General features: G+C 33.5%; 1 protein-coding gene across 4 annotated transcripts in view; it reads right to left on the reverse strand.

Annotated features, from left to right (window-relative positions):
• Positions 1 to 15,282, reverse strand: part of CDH12 (cadherin 12) — a 986,970-nt gene that overhangs the window by 205,672 nt on the left and 766,016 nt on the right. The window lies entirely within an intron of this gene.

Below are 15,282 nucleotides of genomic sequence, written 5' to 3' on the forward strand. Positions count from 1 at the left end.
TTTGCTATTTGCCAGGATTAGGGTGGTTACAGGCATGAGGAGGGCATGGAGGATGTTGGGAGGAGAAATGTATGATTCTGAAAAGTTTTTGCTAGAAAATCAAAAATTGTGTTAACAGGTATTTCATTTGATGTATATACCTGCAAATTACTTTATTAATTATATATCTATAGGTTTTATGGTACACTACATACTATTTTATAACCTGAATTTTAGATGGATTATATAACAATTTGCTTTATCAATAAGTATGAATTTATTACATCTATTTAAGTTAATCACAGGTATTTTAATCAAAGTACTACATTGAAATGGCTAAAATCAGAGTATGGAAGAGCTTGTAATGCACGATGTTACCTTCCTTATCTCAGTCTCATTCACCAGGGAAATCATGTTTTAACTGTTTCTGTTGAATTCTTATTAAAAAAAAAAATGTGGATATTTGTTAAATAAAAAATGTTATAATAGTATTTCTTTTATCAATTTGAATAATACTTATTGACTTGCAAACCCCATGCCACCTCTTTTTTTTCCAGTAGAGTTTTAGTATCTCTTATTTTACTTGTTATCAATGCAACACTGGTCTGAATAGTATACGTGTACTTTGGGTCTGAATTCAGTTCAATCATACAACGTAACTGTGGTTCTCTATTTTCTACTATTATAACATTAACACATTTACAGTCCCCTTAAACTCCTTCCCTTTCTCATCCCTGAATTCCATTGTCTGTATTATACAGAATTAAGCGTAAAGATTTTGTCAATTTGGTCTATTTATGTATTTATTTATTTATTGGTCTCTTTTTTAAAAGTAAGCTCTAATGGTTAATTTTATGTATTAGTTTGACTGGGCCACAGGATGCCCAGACATTTGGTCAAAGACTATTCTTGGTATATCAGTGAGGATATTCCTGGATTAGAATAACATTTGAATCAATAGACAAAGTAAAACAGACTGTGGTCCCTTATGTGGGTATGCCTCATCCAATCAACTGAAGACCTGCATAGAACAAAAAAGCTGACCCTTCCATGAGTAAGAGGGAACTCCTCCTGCCTGGCTGCCTTCAAGCTGTGACACTGGTTTTTATTCTGCCTCCAGACTTGAACTGAAACATCAGTTCTGAGTCGAGCCTGTTGGTCTTTGCAATAGAAATATACCATGTGTTCTCCTGGGTTTCCAACTTGCTGACTGCAAATCCCGGGACTTGTCAGCCTCCATAATTGTACAAACCAATTCTTGATAATAAATAAATATATATCCTATTGACTATTTCTCTGGAGAACCCTGATTAATACATAGGCCTTCAAAGCCCTCTCCATCAGTTGCTGCTAAAACATAAAATAAAACTAAACAAAACACTCTTTTGATAATTATAATAATGTACATATATTTGTTCCATAGCCAAATAACATACAGTGTCGATATGATTACAATATTTTCATTTTGCATATGGAGTTTTTTGAGATATCTTTTTGTTTGTATTATTTGCTTTTCTCATATCTTTAAGCTCACCTCATTTCTCAGGGCCAACATCAAATCTCCTTTTCAAAACATACATTGTTCAGGGACCCCTCTTTCTTCCTACTCCAAACTAGAGCATTTGCACGATTTTCAACCTGGAATTTTTCTTTATTAATCTCCTGGTTTGAAACACTATTTCTTGGATTTTATATTTTCTTCTATATTAGTTGACTAATTTGTTTGTTGCTGCCAATCTCCTATAACTTTTTTTCTATGAGAATTGTTCCATTTGTAGATGTATTCTTTTTATTTATTTATTTTTTACATATTTATTAGAGTATAATTGCTTTTCCTATAACTTCTTGAGAATGTGTCTGTGAGAGGTAAGTTTCTTTAGTCTTTGGATGTCAGAAATGCCTTTATTTCCTTACCTACACATATACTTAATTATTGTCTGGGCATATAGTTCTAGATTGGAAATAATTTTCCCTTCACACATTTAAAGGCATGTATTTATAGTCTTCTAGAAACCAATGGTAAAGCTGATGTCTGTCTGATTATATTTCCATTGCAAGTAAAGAGCCTGTTTTTTTCTCCTCATTTTATTTTACTCTAAAATTACAATCTTATTTTTATTTTGGTATTCTAATTATTTAGAGCACTGTCTCCAAGTGTGTGTTTATGTGTGCTTGTGTTTTGAACATTGTCTCCAGATGTGAGTTGATATATGTTTGTGTTTCTTTCTTTGGGTCGGGCACTTAGTAAGTTCCTTCAGTTCAAAAACTATTTTCCTTCAGCACTGAGAAATTTCCTTTTATGATTATTTCCATGATTATGCTCTATCCTCCATGTTTCCTGTTGTCTTTCTGGAATTCATATGCTCAATGTTACATCTCATGGACCTTCTGTAAATAATATACTTTTTCTACAGTCATTCATTTCTATATCTTTTGGTCTATTTTGTGAAAAAATTAAAATTTATCTTAAAATTATTTATTGATTATTTTCAGCATTTTCAAAGTCAATACACATATACCCATGTGTGTACACACACATACGACAGGTATATTAATTTCCAAGATTTTTTTCCTTTACTATGAATGTCCCCTTTTAATAGAATTGTGCTCCTATTTTGTGGACACCGGGAATTCTTGAATCTTTTTGAGGACTCTAATTTTTGTGTGTGTGTGTGTGTGTGTGTTTCCTAAATTTTCTGTTCCTTAGATTATTTTTTTGTTTTTGGTATTTGAGCCTTTGTCTTTCATATTGCTGGCTTTCCTTAGATGTCTGAAGACTCTCATTTGTCTGTTCATATTTAAGGATGGAGTTTTGAACTTGTGGGTTGAATTTATTGATTGCAGTTTTGTCCTAGGTTGAATGGAAAGAGAATCAATCATTCCTTTTAGTTTCAGATATTTGGTTGGGGACATTCTAACCACAGTGGAGTTCCATCACTGCCCTAATTATTTCCAGATTCTCTACAGAAGAACTTCTTTTTTCAAAGTTTCTTTATTGTTTACCTTCTGCTCATTTATGTCTGGATTCCATGCATTATCATGTAGGTGGAAGGAATTCTGTACACAGACTATCAGTTAATCTCTATGTTTTACCCTGCATGTCTTTCTCCTTTTCTCTTAATCATTGGCATTTCTGAGTCTTTTTCAGAATTGCCCCTCCTTAGTTGGAGCGCTCTCAATATAAATGCTTGTAAGTAGCTTTGAACTTACTTGACCAGTCACCAATCCTTCACGCACTTATCAGTTTATAGAAATGGGCTAAACTGTCTGATGCCCGCCACACCACCCCATTCAGCATTATGCCCATCATCACCTAATAACCAGCCATATTCAATTTTCTCCTCTTGTCTCTCCAAATACCTTTTTCAGTTCTTTATTTTTTTTGAACATATATCCAAGAAAGTTTCAATCATTGCATTTGGATTTTGTGTCTGTGTTTTCTTTAAGTTTAAAAGAATCATGCCTATTTATATTAATTATTTTCTCATCATTATCTTTCTCAGGAAACTAGGCCCCATTCTGAATGTCTGCTAGAAGGTGAAACTTCCCAGTGTGTTTTTAAATCTTTACTTTTCTATCTTAGAATATCTCTTCAGCTTCTAAGTATGTAAGAGCCAATGTGGTGCCATAACAGCATGCCCTACTTAATACTGACATCCTTGTAACACAGATTACAGACATCTTCCACCAGCCATCTCCATAAATACATTCAGTCTAGGGGAAAGCTTCCCAGTACAGGGCATGCCTCAGTAAATGTTGCTGTAATAACAGCATGTAAACAGTAATACTTATTTCCAATTTTAAAATCTATGATTATGAAGGCTGTAGAATGATTTAGTACTATGGTTCAGCAGTTAGTGCATGAGCTAGGAAGTAATATTGTAACTTTTATTTACATACAGGATTCATTCAGATAAATGGGCCAAAATGAGTATGAGAAAATTTTATGTGAATTTCTTTGGACAAAATAATTTTATTGTGTACAAAACAAACTACTTTTGCTATATTGTCCTTGGTGAACATAAAATATTTAGTCTGTCTTCTTTGTAGCTGCTTAGTTCTCAGGAACCTCACAGTGGCCATTGTATCAGCTACAAAGTGATTAGATTATGTTTAAGGCACTGTTTATTTGTGAAAGAAGACCAGACACAAAGATGATCTATAACTCTGCCTGAGTAATGCCATAATGCAAAATTTCTCTCTTTTGTAAGCCACTGAATGTCCAAGAATATTTGACATTCTATTCCACTCTGCTCCCTGAGGGGACTCATTTGTTCTTCCTAGCTTGATTGTTGTCATTTGAGCAAAAGGAATATCACTTTACAAGGCTGGAAATTACCTTTAACAGCCCAATGTTAGTTGAGAACTCCCCTGCCTGGGTTACAGACCCAAAGCTATTTATCATCTGGAAATATTTCACCTTCTATTTAAGAGAGTAGAAATTCATTTCAAAAGGGCCCCCACCTCCCCCAAGGTAAGCCAAGGAAGGGCAAAGAAGAACAAAGACTATTTGCAGTGCTTGGGAGCAACAAAAGCTACTATGCTTGGATATATTATACATCCCATTAAAGAAAAATATATACTATTCACCCAATGTACTCTTTCATCTTTCTTTTTCTCCTTGAAGATTGCATGTGTGGTTACATGTGAGGGGCATCCTAACTATGTTTTTAGATTGTCATCTTTTACAACTTTACCTTGACCAGATTATATCATATCATTTGAGAGTGTCACACTATATTAATAGGTATTTCTGTAAAAGTTTAAGAGGTCATTGTCATGGTACCTGGATTTGGGAGGAAAAATGTGGAGAAGAAGGTTAAAATAATTTCTTTCCTACATTTCCAAAACTGTAAAACATTTTTCACAAAGCCAGATTTTAGGTAAAAAAAAACATTTCCAACAATAAACTAGTCATCAAATTGTCAGTAACAGAATCTCTATTTGGAATAAAAGTGAATTTTATGTACGATTTCAAATGTTGTTACTTTTCAGAATATTAGATAGGTTTGTGTGATTTATTCTAGATTTAAAATAAATGCAAAAATTTTCAAAAAATAATGCCAATAATCATGGATTATTAATAATCATAATACAACATTATAGCTAGATATCACTTATTAAGTTATTACTATTTTGTCTCTATGTTATTACTTTTATTATTAGCCCTTACTGAATATCAGGCACTGTGTTACACATTTTATAAGCTTTACTTAACTCTCAAAAAAAATGATATGCTAATATAATAAATCTGATAGATAAAATTTTTAAACTAAATTCTAATAGTTCAACATGTAAAATTTAATTTTCAAAAGCTATATGTTCTATCCTAACTTCTTAGTACATGCATCTAATAAAGCAGACAGACCCAAATCTTAACTCTAATATAAAACATGGATTGATCTAAAATCCATGATTATGAGCATCAAAATTTGGGGTTAGAGTCCCAAACCCATTCGTTCTTACCTGGATGTTACTGTGTAAGTTAACAAATTTCTTTGGACTTCAGAATCCTCATATGTAAAATGTGGATTCTAATATTTGTATCATAAAATATGGAGGATATTGTAGAGAATTTAACTTCATAATGTCCACTTCCCTTCATTTATCTCTATTTACATCCAAACAAGCCCAGGATAGCAATATTTGTTTCCACTTCACTTATATCAATTTATGTAAATAGGTGCAAGAAAACTAATTGGATACAAAATAATGTTAGGAAACCCTATCAAGCTTCTACTTTTGGCTATACAATTTTCTAATGGCTTTACATACTTTATACACTTTAATACTCAAAACAACCGTATGAGTACAACCCTACTATTATCATCCCCATCTGGGAGATATAGAAATTGAGGCACAGAGAAGCCAAGTTGGCTCGGGACACACACAGAAAGACACAAAGCTGAGATTGCAATCAGGTAGTCTAATCCCATGCGACTAGCACTTAAACCAAAGGAGCTTTCTTTTAATTTGGTAAGCATAATTAGCTTAGCCACAGATGCTAGCTACCCAAGTGTTCTGTGACATCAGTTGGAACGAAACCCAATTGCATTATTATGGAAAAATTCCTGAGATTGGCTTCATTCAAAAATGCTTTGGACTGCCCACTAGTGATTGCACTAGGCTCTAGAGAACATCACGTAGTATTTGCTCTCAAAGACACAGGAGTCCAGAGTCCGGTAGGGAACACTATGTGTCATAACAACAAAGATATCCATTGGAAATACTGTTTCTTTTTATAGTTTCGTGCCTCTCAAATCCTAATTTTCTATAGAAAATGTTTGTAAGCATATGCTGTATAATTTTAAAAATGCTATATTTGTGTTTTCTTAAAATACAAAGTGATATTACATTTATAGTTAGAAATCATATAAATAATATGCTGTGTCAATTATAGATTTGGAAAAATTAATAGTCAACTAGGAAATTGTGAACAATATTTACGTTGAAGAGAATATAGTTAACTTTTATATCAGTGAAATTCTTCAATGAAAATTATTTTCCTGAGTTTCTGCCCATGGTTATACTATAACTTGCTTTGAAACATATACAAATCAATTATGTTAAAGACGAAATGGAGTAACTATTTAATTAGAGAAATAGTCATTAACACGTGTGGTTTCTTTGTCACAATTTACTAATAACCACACAAATAGACATGGGAATTTGTGGGAGGATGTTTAGACATGTGTACATATTGTATGTGAGAGAAAGAAAGAGAAAGAGATGGTAGTTATACATGTTTTCATGTGCTCACACATGCACATTTCTGCAAAATGAATAAAGGTCAAGTAGATGTACATACTCTAAAACAATACTCTAAGAACACAATCTGAAATTATATTATCTGCTTTTTTTCAAGGGTGGTTTGAAGGTGACCCATTTTCTGTAACATGCATTACTGTGGGGATTGCTTTATGTGTTAAAGCACAAAGCCATCTCATTGAAGTCTTTTATTTCCTTTCCTCACTTTACAGTAACTACTTTAAGTGGATTTTGAAAGTATAATATCACCAATACAAAAAAAAAAATCCAATTACTTAAATAGGTTGCTTTCTTTGTATCATGAGTTAAGCTTTATGTCAAATTTACTGTTAAGAATTCATCTCTCTCAGTCTTATATCCTATAACAGTGCCATAAATATTATCTTATTTGCATGATAATTTATACTTTAAATATTATTTTTTGCCAAAAGTATAAAATGAGTAACCTTGATGTTAAATTTCAATTTGTTAAAGAGAAATAGAGTTACTATTCTGTGTAAGAAATGCAGTAGGTTACATCTTGTTTCTAAGTATAGGTTAGCTATGTTTTTTTTAAAGCTCTCATTATAAACACATTAAGGAAAGAATCATTCTCAGGATTCACTTCCCACTAGGGCTACTAGGATTCCCTCGAAACCACCAGAGACAATAGGTCCAATTTGACTTTAACCTTAAAAGGAAAGAACAAAAAAAAAGAAAAATGAGCACAGATTTCACAGATACTAGAACTTCAGTTTTGACTGCTTCTTAGCAGATACGTAGTATTGGGTGCCTGAGTGAAATAAACTGATTTCAGGCTATTGCATTTTTACAGGTCAAATTTTTTTAAAACAAAGAATTCAGGATTATAAGGGCAGATGTTTAATTTGACATTGATTGAGACCTTAAATGAATAAATCTCTCAAAGTTTGATTACTTTTCAGAAGAAACTGAGTTGCTTTGTGATTAAAATTTCCTACTAATTCATAGACTCCATGGAATCATGTATGTATGTGTGTTTGTAGCACATTTTCCTGAAACTGACATATGAATACCATAGACTGTATATTTGCATCATTTCCTAAATTAAAAAAATATATTTTACTGATCTCCTTTCACTGCTTGTTACAATATTTTTCTCTTCATATATCATTGATTGCTGATTAAGGTAAGTTATAGACAGAATTTCTGAGATCAATCAGGGTCCGATCATACTTCACTGTATTATTTTAGATCATAAATAATACAGAACTGAATCCAAATCAAGCCTTAATTCTAAATTATGATTGAACTCCAACATATATGGTGTGATAGGCAGGATTCTACTATACTGCCTAAGGTTTCTCTCCCCTTGGTGTACATTCCCTGTAAAATTCCCGGGACTGGGAAGACTATGGACTTAACCCTTAAGGTTACTTTATGTTTGGTGAGCCTGATCTAATCACATGTGATCTTTGAAAGCAGAAGGGTTTCTTCCTAGGTGTAGAAAAAGGAAGTCAGAGACACATACTTCAGATGGCTTGGAAGAAAACAAATACCCATGTTGAAAATTGCTAATACAGAAGGGAGTTGAGGGCAGTCCCCACGTCATCGCTAGCTGTATGAAGACACCTCAGTTCTACAATAGCAAGATCAATTCTACCCTGCTGACACCTTAGTTTCAACCTTGTGAGACCCTGAGCAGAGAACCCAGTCATGCTGTGCTAGATTTCTATCTGCAGAACTGTGAGTTAATAAATAGGTGTTGTCTTAAGCTGCTAAGTTTGTGGGAATTTGTGATGCAGCAAGAGAAAACTGATACATGTAAATAATTACAGAAATCAAATATTATTGCTATTTAGTTTTAAAAAGTAAGTCGTGACTTTCAATTAAAGAGATAATTTTGATTTCTTGGTTATGTGCTCCAAATTTCTAACACATTATTGAATTTGTTTGCTTGTTTAATTTTTCCTACCAATATCTTTATTATTTCTAGTAAACACATTTGCTGCTTCCTTTGTATAAGTGATCCTGTACCAATCCCCTGTGTGAATCTAGTGATGTTGTTAAGTACTGCATTTTATCCCTTTGGCCATTCTATGGGCAGAGACCTCAGATCTCAGATCTGGTCAATGTCAGTAAGAATCTGCCTTTCCGGTCAAAGAAGTCCCTGCTTGACTATATATATGGAGATAGTTCTCCATCTCACTCTACATGCTGGACAATAATGGAGACACCTCGAAAACAGAAGAAAACAAAGTCTACACACAAAGGCAGACTGAGATGAGAGAAACAAGGAAAGGAGAGAGGGAGTCATTCTGACACCATCGTGTCAATTCCAGGAATCATTCAGACTTTTCCATGTAGAATGAACCTATAAATCTCCTACTCTGAATTTGGTTTTGCCAGGTATTAAAAAAAAATCCTGTCTAACTGACCCCAAATCAGAACCACCCACCTTCTTTTTCCATACCATAAGCACTTATTGAATACTGACTGCATTCCACAGATCTGGGGGCAAATCCATCAGTAAGTCCCCAAAGATCAACATGGATAGAGGATCTGATGTTCTACAGCAAGGTCAGCAAAAAAACTGCAAAAGATTTTATTGTTGCTAATTTTTCATCCTTTATATGGTTTAAAATGACTGTTTCTTGTATTAAGTCAGAGTAAAATGTCTGCCAATCTTAACTTTATAATGTGGGAAATCTGGGTAGTTGATCTGGTGTGTGGTGAGCTCAGGACCGAGAGCAGAGCTGTCATCATATAAATCACTGTGTGAAGTCAGATGAAACGTGCTATCCCCTTATGTACAGACACTCACACGGTGGCGAAGGCCTCTGCTCCACTTGCCATTCAAATAATCACCATTAATTAAACTTTAATCAAATGCTTAGATTCGTTAATTTTATCATGTTCTTATGAGTATTCTCTAAGCCAACTGTTCTAAGCATTTATTTTTAATATGGGATTTTTTTTTAAAGAAAGCTTAGCAGCTACATCACTATGCAGAATATGTTGAATGAGACAGGGTCAGGGTCCACAGTTTCTCCCCAGTTCCTTTCCCCGATCCAGAATCATGCGTACATCTGGAAAACTTGTAACAATGCACAGAATGCTTTTGAAATTCTCTGCTTGAACCTTTAGGATACCACAATTTAGCTGCTGCCCAAGCAGATTCCCCACCATTGTGGGGCAGGAAACACTTTGTGTTGAACGTAATGTTTCTTTAATTCCAAGTTTTCATTCTGTTCACATACAAATAATGATGTATTTTAGTTTAAAATAGGCTTAATTCATTGCCCTATTAAACACTGAGTCCTTTGCTTCTGTGATCCTTTTATGCTTGCAGATATGACAAAGTTGCCACTCATTTTATATCCTGAAGCCTTCTCTGAGAACTCGGCATATCATTTGTTGGTTTTGAGTACACCATTGCTGTTAATGATGCTTGAAACTTATTGGCCCTGTTCATAGAAAGAAGAATAAAAAGGTATTTGAAGGCTTCCCTGGTGGCGCAGTGGTTGAGAGTCCACCTGCTGATGCAGGGCACACGGGTTCGTGCCCCGGTCCGGGAAGATCCCACATGCCGCGGAGTGGCTGGGCCCGTGAGCCATGGCCGCGGAGCCTGTGCTCCGCAACGGGAGAGGCCACAACAGTGAGAGGCCCGCATACCAAAAAAAGAAAAAAAGAAAAAAAAATGCATTTGAGCAGTCAGCTCAGATATATAGATATCAGTTCACATATAAATTTTTTTTAAGGCATTCTACTTGAGGTTTAAGCTTTTTCATGTTCTAGAACTATTTCTACCATGACTCTTGAACTCACCAGTCCAAATCACTGCATAACTTCTTGACTGGAGAAACCAACCACTCTGGCTGTTTCTCAGCTGTGTTCATCATAGGCAACTCTTAAACTAAATAATACTTGGGATCAGCTATTCCAAAAATATTTAGTGTAATTTCAATTGGTGAAGAAGGAGATATACCTTTAAAAAGAAAAGAAAAAAATAGCCTCAATGCATGGCTCTGTCACAACATAAAATCAGGCCTTTGGAACTGGAAAGTGCCTGAGAGAACGTTGTTTCAATTGCTTCATTTCACAGTTGAGGAAATTGAGAATCAGAAAGGCTAAGTGATTTCCTCAGTATCATGGAGTTAATTACAGAAATCAGAATAGAATCTGGGTTATCCAACTCTCTGCCCAGTGTTTTTTTCATTACACCAAGTGAAATTATCTGCCACTCTTTTGGGGCCAGATGACTCATGAAAGCAGCCTAATAATAATTAATACATTAAAATATTCTGTGCCTATAAAATTTAACGCACAAGTAAAAGAGCCTTAATTTCCTGATGGCTTCAGATAAGATAAATTACATTAAATGTATTTCATTATAATTTCATGTATAAATGTGTTAGTGAATTTATATGAAGAAAAAGTCAGTACCAACAAAAATTATCAGGGACTGAGACTAGATCTATGTTGAAATTCAAAAGGACTACATCAATTTCAAGCTCCATTAGCAACACAGGAAAAATAACATGGAGTGAAATTAGTAGACATAAGCTTTATTATCAGACTTGGGTACGTGTGTAGAGAACAATATAAATCAAAGGAAATGGGATCTTTTGATTATTAATAATTATATTAATGTTTTCTATTTGAGTAATTTATGTAAGTATACTAATTATTTTATAGATATTGTTTTCTTTGACATCATTAATAATCTTTTCCTCCTTTGTGATGAGAATGAGAGCCTGGGGTTTGGGATATTAAAATATTTGTTCAATATTTTGCAGCTCGACAGTTGAGAGGCTAGAAACAAGACTCAGGTATCCTGACTTAGTCTAATAATGCACATGCTCTCTTATTTTATTTTTAATTTTACTCTAATCTATTTTGGAAGTTTTGCAACAACAACAACAAAGAACATTTTCCCCCAAGATTTTACCCTATTTTAAAGGCCCATACATGTGGTCACGAAGAAGTAGTTAATGGTGAGTATTTTCTGCACTTCACATCTTTTATCGCACATTATATATTGTGGAACATAAAATTTTATGAAATTATAGTTACATGCTTGAAATGGATGTCAAATCTCTTCATCTTCTATGTCACAAGTGAGAGTTGTAAACCTGAGAAATTAAAGCTACAATATAATTTATCTTACCCATAAATAGTCTACTATACATTATACACTTTTGAAGTAAATAATGATGAATAAGTCGAAAAATGATATTTCTCCATGGAACACTGTGACAAATAGCTAGAAATGCCATGATATAACTGGAATTTTGTCACCTGCATATAGAAAGAAGACGTTCAGCTCCTTTTCCCTACACTTTTACACATAATAAATAGTTGAGTATAATTGGTTCAATGAGTAAAATTTTATTTTCCTTTTTTATGTGGACAAGAATCTCTCTTTCTCATGACAGTTATGAAAATGTCAGTAATACATGTATTTTTAATAGTTGTTTCTTTTTTCCCTGCAACTGGGTAAACCAAATAAATCCATATGTTCCAAAGCAAATAGACTATATATAAAGTAATGTATCTGTTATTTAAAAATATTCATAAAGTCTACAGCAATTTCACACCTTGCAATATAGTTTTCAATTTTAGGATAAGAGTTTTAAAAGTTATTACATGATATGAAGTGATTTGAGGGCTGTGGATATATTTCCTTAGCAGGAAAAGTTGCCATAAAAATGTTTTTAAAAAGACTGCCTTGTTTTTGACTCTTTCAATCTGGTAGACTGAAGTTATAATATAAAGCCAGGAATTATGTGTGAAGTAGACAAAAATGAACTTCAGTATTGAGGTATAAATTCTCCCTTCTCCTTACTTTCTTCTTAGTGCCTTATATAACTGTTAATTTTCCTCCTCAGTGACCTATGCATTTAATTATAATAAGCACCACCTACATACACAGCAAAAACAAAAACAAAACATTTAGTGATATAGAGCAACAACAGTCAGTAAAGGAAAGAACAAAGCTTCAGAGTATCTGTTTTAGTAAATCTGGAGTAAATTTAAGCTTTCAAAATTAATATATATATATAATATATATACATATATATATATATATATACACATACATACACCCCAATGATAATGCAATTCTAGACCTTCCCCCAAAATCATGGGTAATTTTTACTATTAGTACCAACATTAATATTCTCTTGCATATTATATCTCAAGTTGATTTTATGTAGCACATAGGACACAAATCATTTCCTGCTTAAAATAAGGCCTAATAATTTTGTGTCATTAATAACTTTAGCATCAAGTCATACATTAATTATTTTTAAAGTATTTCTCCAAAATATCAGGAAAACCAGCTTACTTATTATTTGCAATTTTCTGAGTAAAATTTCATTGATATTAAGTCTGTACAAAATGTTTCCAGGGTCAGCATTTCAAGAAGACTAGTAGTAAAATGGTTTCTCACATGAAAGAAAATTTAAACATATAAGAACCATCTATTCTCTTGTGACATTGCAATGAATATCCTTGGTGAACCACTGTTGGTCTCCTGAGAAGTTAATCCACCCTTTAGTACATTACCCAGCCCAATATCCTCTGCCTTTTCTTGTTCTCTTCCCTCTTACGGTAAGTTAAAAGAATTCTTCCTTCAAAATATGACACATATAAAGAAGAATCTGATTTTCACTACATTTAACACACACCTAAAACGTTGTTGGAAGCACCACACCTAGTCAATTAAATACTGAAACAATCTTAAAAGGGTCTTAAGGGTCCTCTAGTTCCCTTCAAGGTGCTCAGATTTGAAGTGCTTCTCCCATTTACACTTTGCAGCGGGATACTTGCAGGGAATCCTTTATTAAAGCAATAGCAGTCATTGATTTCTTTCTTTTTTATTTTATTTTTTACAAACTAACTTTTATTTACTATGTTTTCTTAGCTGAGATTCATCAGTTCTTCAAATATCAATTAATGTCGACATATTGTTCCACCACGAGAAAATTGTTCAATAACCTCTAGATGCTTTTTTTTGTCACATACTTTTATCCTGGTCTTAAAAATGAAGCATGGACATTTAAAATGCAAACTTGAGGCAGTCTCTTCTAACATTCCCAATGCATCTAATATTATTTGATTCAAAACCTGAGTCTAAGAGCAAATAAAACTGACTTCTTTTTTTCATTTCAGAATACAAACCCATTGAACTATCCCTTCAGGTTTATGCTCCATCAGTTAACGCTACACTATTTTCACAAGAAATATGATTTGATCTGAGAAGAACTGCAGCAGCCAGAAACATATATTCCCAGAACGTGTCTCTAAGAAGACTGTAGCCATTAAATGTCTTCCATAACGTCTGTGATAAATTTTACTATTAGTGAACAGTATCAGTTAAAGGCATCTCTTTGGAACCGCTAGTCTAGCCTATAGGTGCCCACCTGCTATGTAATTTTCCAGTCATAAACGTGGATAGGTTAATCTATCAGTGTTTCTCTCAAAGCAGTAACCTCAGCAATAGTTGAAACCTTCCATTTTAATTTAATTGTTTTATTTATTTGCTATTTTTAGGTAGATATAGAATATCCTTTAAAAGCACAGACTTTGGAACTTAATTGCCTAAATTTGGTGCTATGCCCTCGGGCAAAATAGTTAATTTCTTTTGTGTAAGATGGGGATAATAGTGGCGGTTGTGATGATTAGATAAGATAGTAAAGGAAAAGAGTTTATTACAGTATAAAAAGTAAGCACTCTTAAGGGTTAGCTATTATTTCCTTCCAACCCTTTGTGCCTACATTCTTGCTTCTAGTTTTGTTGGAGCCAGTGTGCTCTTAATATTCCTGAGGTTTAGTCATGGTTAAACTCTTGCCTTCTGCCTCTTCTTATGCCTAATGTTCTTCTGTGCTTATATGCTCATATTTGATAGGCTAAGCCAACATCTATGTGTACTCTATAAAAGACACATGGAATACTGGGACTGGGATCTGTCTGAGATCAAATTATCTCTGCAGAACAAAATAGATCAAGGGGTATGTATAAGTCCCAGAGAGAGCTAGAAAACTAGACATGGGCGGTCACTTTACCTGGTTAACCTAGACCAAAAAGCAATGAGCTAGACTAAACCCCTTGATTCTTGCTATAGCAACTCAGAATCAGTCTGTCTCCATGATTGTTTCTAGGTGTAAGGTGACACAATTATTGCTGATTCATTCTCCAATTATAATGTGATAGCTGTTACTGATTGTTAATATTGCAGCATCCAGAAAGATGCTCACATCTTTGTCATGTAAAAGAAACAAAGAATATTGCATTCAATCTTCAAGTGATGGCTGGAATAATACAAAAATGTTTTACCTGCCATACATATCAACACAGTCAATATGCAATTTGTTTCACTATATTCTTCAGCTATAAAAGTATATTTACACTCTATTGAATATTTACTCAAAGCCTGCAGTAGTTCTTAAAATCAATGAATTGTTCACTTTCAATTGTTTACTTACATTATCAGTAATACTGATAAATAAAATGAAAAGAAATAATCAAGGAATATTCATCAACAGTTTTCCTTTTTCCTGAATATTTTATTCG

This window comes from Pseudorca crassidens, chromosome 3 (assembly GCF_039906515.1).
Source record: "Pseudorca crassidens isolate mPseCra1 chromosome 3, mPseCra1.hap1, whole genome shotgun sequence".
NCBI lineage: Eukaryota > Metazoa > Chordata > Mammalia > Artiodactyla > Delphinidae > Pseudorca > Pseudorca crassidens.